This window comes from Maylandia zebra, linkage group LG3 (genome assembly GCF_041146795.1).
Source record: "Maylandia zebra isolate NMK-2024a linkage group LG3, Mzebra_GT3a, whole genome shotgun sequence".
In the NCBI taxonomy this organism is placed as follows: Eukaryota; Metazoa; Chordata; class Actinopteri; order Cichliformes; family Cichlidae; genus Maylandia; species Maylandia zebra.
The window spans coordinates 33,846,003-33,852,906 of record NC_135169.1 but is presented as its reverse complement, the minus strand read 5'-3'; positions in this window follow the sequence as shown (position 1 = coordinate 33,852,906).

The window sequence follows — 6,904 nt, the reverse complement described above, 5'->3', positions numbered from 1 at the left end:
TCCGCACACCAGAGGCTGCAACACATTTATACAGCCGTATTTTGCATATGACTATAAAAGGCGTAAGAGGAAGTAGTTCCTCCCAATTTAGACAATCCGAATGATATTGTTTCTTTCCACTGTGTTCCTGTTAATGAAAAACTACAAATTTACTCCAAAGTACTAAAATATTGATATTTTAATATGAGAATAGATTTTAGAACATAAATTACAGGTATCGGAAGAATTGATATTACAATATCGATCCGCACACCACTAATAAAGTTTAAAGCTGGAGGATCTCTATATAAATATCCCATACAAGCTTGGTCCAGAAACTTTCAGTAGCTGTTGGAATGATAAAGTTGTGGTATGTCAGTGGTTAGAAGTACCATTATTACTTTAGGATTAGTTTAACACAAAGTCAGTGTTGACCCGGGACTATTGCTGTGAGTCACAGTGCGCAGCATAAAGGCCCGTTCACACGCTATTAATGGTAACTAAAAGCAAAGGATCCAGAATTTGTTGTGCTGGCCACTGAGCTCTACCTGTACTAAATGCACCTGCTCCTTGTAGTTTCTATCTCTGACTTTATGTCCTCTACTAGAGTTTGTGGTGTTTTATCTTTAATTGTTTAATAAAAACATGTATCGCTAATTCATAACGAAGAAAGCTTTGTAACTCTCCCCACTAGTGAAGACTGTCATTTCCACAACACTGCTTCCCCCCCGAGGTCCGCAGCACTGTTGAAAAGGCTCTGGAGGTCCCTGTGTAAGCACGTAAACCTGTCACACAAAAATCACAGAACTGGGAAAAACACTGTTTTCCTGTTCTGTAGAGCTGCACAGCAGAGAAGATACTCTGATATGTTTTTTGTCTTCACTGTGAGTAAAAAGTTGCTTTTCATGTTTTTTGTTGTCAAACTGAAACCAAAATATTTTAGTGAGCAGCACAAAAAAATCAGCTACAAATCTGCAAGAAAGCCAGTTTTCACTTATTTTAACAAAACAAATTATCTGTACGGAACATCTTCAACTTACATGATACAGTCAGTCCAGTAACTTTACTCCAATATGTTAACAAATAGTCCCTTCTGCCCCGGCAGCTGTATCCTCCGCTGTCAGACTCAGTAACTGTGATGATTCTATATTCATTGGAAGTTGGAGGTGTGTTTAACTTTACTGTATGATTAATGTATGTTGTTATAATTAAATTAAAATACTGTTTTATGCTACTTTTGATACAAGATTGAAAACAAAACTTGCGGTGTTGTTGAAATACAAAGTAGTTTGTTGTGTTTTTGGATGAAACATTGTGTAGTATAAATTAAAATGAGTGAAATGTGTCCAACTTACATAGTACTCTGAATGGGATCATATCACTCCACTCTGTCCTGGAAAAGCTTCTTTTACCCCGGCAGCTGTATCCTCCACTGTCAGACTCAGTAGCTCTGATGATTCTGTATTCATTGGATGTTGGAGGTGTGTTTAACTTGGCTGCTCTCCATTCATACGTCCACTGAGCTCTTTCACCTCCCTGAATCTCACATCTGACAGTGACTGTCTCACCGCTGTATATCTGAGTCCAGGATGGCTGCAGGGTCACAGTGGGCTTAATGTGAACTGTTCACATAAGAATGATCCAGTTAGAAGAGAAACATAAAAACTCTGCTGTTTATAACATAAGAGTAGAGTCATTACAAAACAGCTGATTCACAGAGAAACAAGTTAAACATAACAAAAAGTCACAACATAAAAGTTTCAAACTGTAACACAATATTTTCAGTAAAATGTAAAAGGTAAAGTCTTTACTTTGCACAGTTTTTGTTCAGATTCCAAAAAGTTACAGATTATTTTTCATGAGTTGACAGCAGATTAAGAAGACTGGAAGAAATCATCATTTGAGAAACATTTTCTAAAAGTTGTGATGAGGTCATCATGTGAAACTGGTGCAGTTGCTGATTTGGGACACACTTGTCACACTTGTAGTTATTGTATAACAAACAGGTTCTTGTGGCTCTGACTGATTTTCCATGAACTGAACCACAAACCACTGATCCACTAATGCATCTGTTCTACACTGGAGGTTCTTCTAGCTGTAGTATCATTAAACATATTATGACACTCATGAACACCTTTATTTTTCATTAATTAAAATAAATTAATAAACAAATGCCATTAACAACAATTACAGGAAAGAATCTAAGTGGAACCTGTAATGTAGCAGAACAGTCTCTAATAAAATGTCACGGCCAGGGGATCAGCAGGCCGCTGACTAGTAGTGTTCTCTCTCTCGCTCTCTCGCCAGGGCGGAACTCATGGTGGGTTCACGCCCTCGGCCCACGCCCCCTCTGAAGAGGAAACACCTGGGCCTCATCAGCGCAGCCAGCATTTAAGACAGGGAGTGGCTTCTACTCATCGCTGGATCGTTGTGTGTGACTTGTGTCAGTGCAGCCCGGCTCTGAGCAAGTTCTCTTTTGCTGCCCTGTGCAAAATGTCTAACGTGTGTTTCCTTCTGTACATAGATCCCCTGGACCCGACCCTGCATTCCCCGAGTGGATTCCCTTTTGTGTGAGTGTTTGGAGAGAGAGCCAGAAGAGGAGCAAGTGTCTTTTCCCTACCTGGATTTCTCCAGAGCCCTTTCCCTGTCACCGCTTTGTATATAGCACTATCCCCTGCACTGTTTGTATATACACCTGGTGGAACTGTAATAAATACTGACTGTGCCTCTGAGTCCTGCGTGTGAGTCCTCAAGCGAACCGTGACATAAAATGAGGTTATATTGTAGTCAAACCTGAAACGTCGAGGAATTAATGTAAAAATGCTAAAAACAAAGGAAGTAACTGATCTGCAGTGATAAACTCCACATGTGCAGCCATGAGGTCAAGATGGGAGTGACTGGGATTATTACATTTGGACTGAATTCTTTCATCAAACTAACAAAATATTTTCCAGATGTTTCACTGAGTGATTATTAAATATATTTATAATGACACTAAAAGATATTTTAAACTACTTTTGATCCTAAACACAAAATAAACCTACAGTGCTGTTGAAATACAAAACGTTTGGTTGAGTTGATGAAACATTGTTCAGTACAAATTAAAATATTTGAAATATGTCCAACTTACCTATTACTTTCAATGAGGTGCTGTCACTCCACTCTGTCCAGGAAGAGCTTCTTCTGCCCCGACAGCTGTATCCTCCACCATCAGACTCAGTAACTCTGTTGATTGTATATACACTGGATGTTCCACGTATGTTTTTCTGGCCTCGTCTCCATTCATACGTCCACTGAGCTCTTTCCCCTCCATGAATCTCACATCTGACAGTGACTGAGGTATCTTTGTATATTTCTCCTCCATATATCTGAGTGTAGGATGACTGCAGGGTCACAGTGGGCTTAGGAGGATCTGTTCAAAGAGAAAATATCCCATCATCAGACTTATAGAAATATAAAACGATCATTGACGCTTTCCTGGTTTTATTGCTCTTGTTAGGGGTAATAACGTTTTTTTCACCCCAGTGACAATTTGACTGAAAATCAACAATAAAAAGGTAATAAAAAAAAATCAGATTAAACCTTAAACCTAATTTGCTGATATTAAGAATCTACCAGCAAAGTGACTGGAAACAACCAGGTGTGCACAAATCTGTGCGACTGAACATCAACACACAATATCATGTAAACAACTTCAGTCTCTCAGATTGTACATTGTAAAAAAGAAGTTTTATACTCAAACATCGCACTATTTACTTATTTCTACATCTTTACATTTGCATATTTATGAGCATATAATCCAGAGTTGTCGGTGGGCTGTTATTCTTCTGAATAACCTGAGACCTTACTTTCCTGTCAGGTATAAAATCCCTAACATATTATACACAATATCAGTTTTACTTTAACTGTTTTTAACAAATTTAATTTTTACTTTTCTTTTTCACTGTTGTAAATATAAAAGTTCCTGCGCCGTCTCATAGTGTAAGGCCCTATTTTCACTTTTTATCATGCTGCTCTAACACAATTTGCTTTGTGGATCAATAAAGTATCTATCTATCTATCTATCTATCTATCTATCTATCTATCTATCTATCTATCTATCTATCTATCTATCTATCTATCTATCTATCTATCTATCTATCTATCTATCTATCTATCTATCTATCTATCTATCTATCTATCAGTATTGACCTGTTTAATATGTGTCCTATGTTGTAAACTGGCTGTGCTAACAGCTGGATTATTCACTCACATTAGGAACACCATGTAGAAAGAATTTAACGACTGTTACGCCCCTCAAAACAGAAACGCAAAACAACACGGGAAAAGTGTGTAACGCACGCAAAAACCACACAGCTGCTGCTGAATTGACGAGGTTTATTTTTACAAAGCTGAAAAAAAAGGAAAAGACTCACAATAAACACAGCTGAGCCAGGAAGCTAAAAGCATCAGGCTCTCCAAGGCCAAAACAAAAACTCTCCCCCTTCCTAGAAACAAAACACAGGGTAAAACTTCCCTGATCAAGAAAAGGAAGATGCAATGCCAGACCTCCCTGGCTGTCCACAAAACAGGAGAAAACTGGGTTAAACAAAAGTGGGTTAAACCACTGCCTGCTTCCACTCTGCTGAAAACTGGTGAAAAATCCACATGTGCAACATCTGAGCTGAATAAACTGGGATCATTACATTTGTGTTTCATTTTTTTTTTTAAATGAAATTTACTGAATATGTCTTTCAACTCCACATGCTTCTGTCACAGTCCTGGGTCTGTGAACCAGTGTTTTGATTTTGTATTACAGTGGTCTCTCCCTCGCTACAATGCAATTCACCTTTCGCGGCCTCGCCGGGACCGTGAGTCATTTGGTACCGGGCAGCGAGAGTTGAAGCTGGAGTGTGAAATTTATGGTTTTCAGAGTTTTTATTGTTAACTCGGTTTCCCTGGATCTTTTCCTGGTTGAGTAAACTATGAGCTTTGCCGGTGTCGCCCGAGAATACCCCGAGATTGCCACAACAGCACTAAAAACCCTGTTGCCATTTCCGACATCATAACTGTGTGAAGCGGAGTTTTCTGCAGTTACAGCTTCCAAAACAAAATTGCGGCGCAGACTGAGCAAAAGCAACACACTTCAGGTGTCACTGTCCCCCATTATGCCCAGGTGGGACCGGCTCGTTGCAGAGAAACAAGCACAGGGCTCTCACTGATTCAGCGTTATGGTGAATTATATATTTTCATGTACTTTATTTTTATCTTTTTGTAGTTTTGTCTCTTATTTTGAAAGAAATATTTACGTGTTACCATAGCGATCAGCGAGCATCAGGGAGAGAGGAGGAGGATCTTACTCTCAATGTGAAAGAAAGCCTGCGATAAAGGACCGCTGCTGTCCAGTACAGAATGCGTTCAGCTTGTCAAATTTACATAAATCTTTGATCGCTAGCAGTGTGACTCTGAAGTGCTGCACTGTATGTTTGTAAGTTTTCTCCCCAACAAACACAACACTGGCGACAAAACGTGTTGCACCGTCAAAGGCAACCGTGGGTGCCTTTGGTTTCATTCTTTAATTTTGGACTTATTTTTCTAGAAGGTTTGAACTTTGAGAGTTTAAACAAGAGAGAAAACTGTGAAAATGTTCGTGCCTGTCTGAGAAAAGTGTATAAAGTGTGTAGTGAGGGGTTTAACAGCCTTAAAACATCTATAATAATTGTAAAAAATAAAGTTGGCTACTTCGCAGATTTCACCTATCGTGGATTACTTTTAGAATTTAACTCCCGACATAAACGAGGGGACACTGTATTTTCTTGTTCCCCAGTCAGTCGTGTCCAGGGTTGGGTATCGTCACTGATTTCTAGAAGTCGATTCGATTTGAATGTGGGAAATTTTGCCTCAGACAGTCAGAAATATTATAATTCTGATCACTTATCAGTACATATCCATATTTTTATATCTATAAAAGTTGAGACTTTATCAAAGGTGTGAGCATCACAGCAGGTGCCTGCTCTCATTTACTGTTTTAGCTGGTTGGTGGCTGTTGAAATCTTGTGGTTTAACCTGAGATTCTGGCGTTTCGGGCAAAATACATTTATATTTAGAAAATCGATTCAGGATTTTATTGAATCAATATCACGTTATTCAAGCTAGAATCGATTTTAATCGGAAAATAGATCATCAAAACCCACCCTAGTCGTGTCTTTTGTCTCTCTGGTCTCTGTGCTCCGTGTTCCCTATGTTCAGTGTCTCGTCCGTGTTATACTTGCTGTTTTACTTTGACGGTCTCTTGTCCTTTGTCACTGTTTCTAGTTTTGCTTCACCCTGGTCTCGACTGTTCTCCCCTCATGTGTCTCATTCCCTCGTTTCACTCAGTGTATTTCAGACCCGTGTTTCTCTCTGTCAGTGTCACGTCGTCCCCTCACCATGCTGCGTGTTTCCGTGCTCCCTGAGATCAGTGTCACTAGTTTACAGGTTTCCCAGTGTTTTTGTTTTTAGTTCCCAGTTTTTTGTTTCATTTTGTTTTTGCAAGTTTTTTTCTTTTCGTGAAAATTATACCGCTGCAATAAAGCAGCCTTTTAAGTTCATTGCTCTGATGATTGTTTTGCGTTTGTGTCCTACATCCTCCCTGCCACACAGCTGTATCATAACAGTTTCACTGTGAGTGATTGCTGTGGATTTTATGTTGCATCTTCAAAAAATAGAAATAAAATAACTGAGACTAACAATGAAGTATCGTTGACACTGGTTTACTGAACCTTCTTTTCAGTGCATGTACAGAACATGAGTATCCATTTTCTACTGCCTCCTACAGGACACACTCTTCTTCCACTTCCTTACAACATTAATGTAACACAGAACCACTACTGGCTCTCCTGGCATTACCATTGTAACGACACACTCATTCTTTTTCTTTCAGATGAATAACAGGAACTTAGGATGT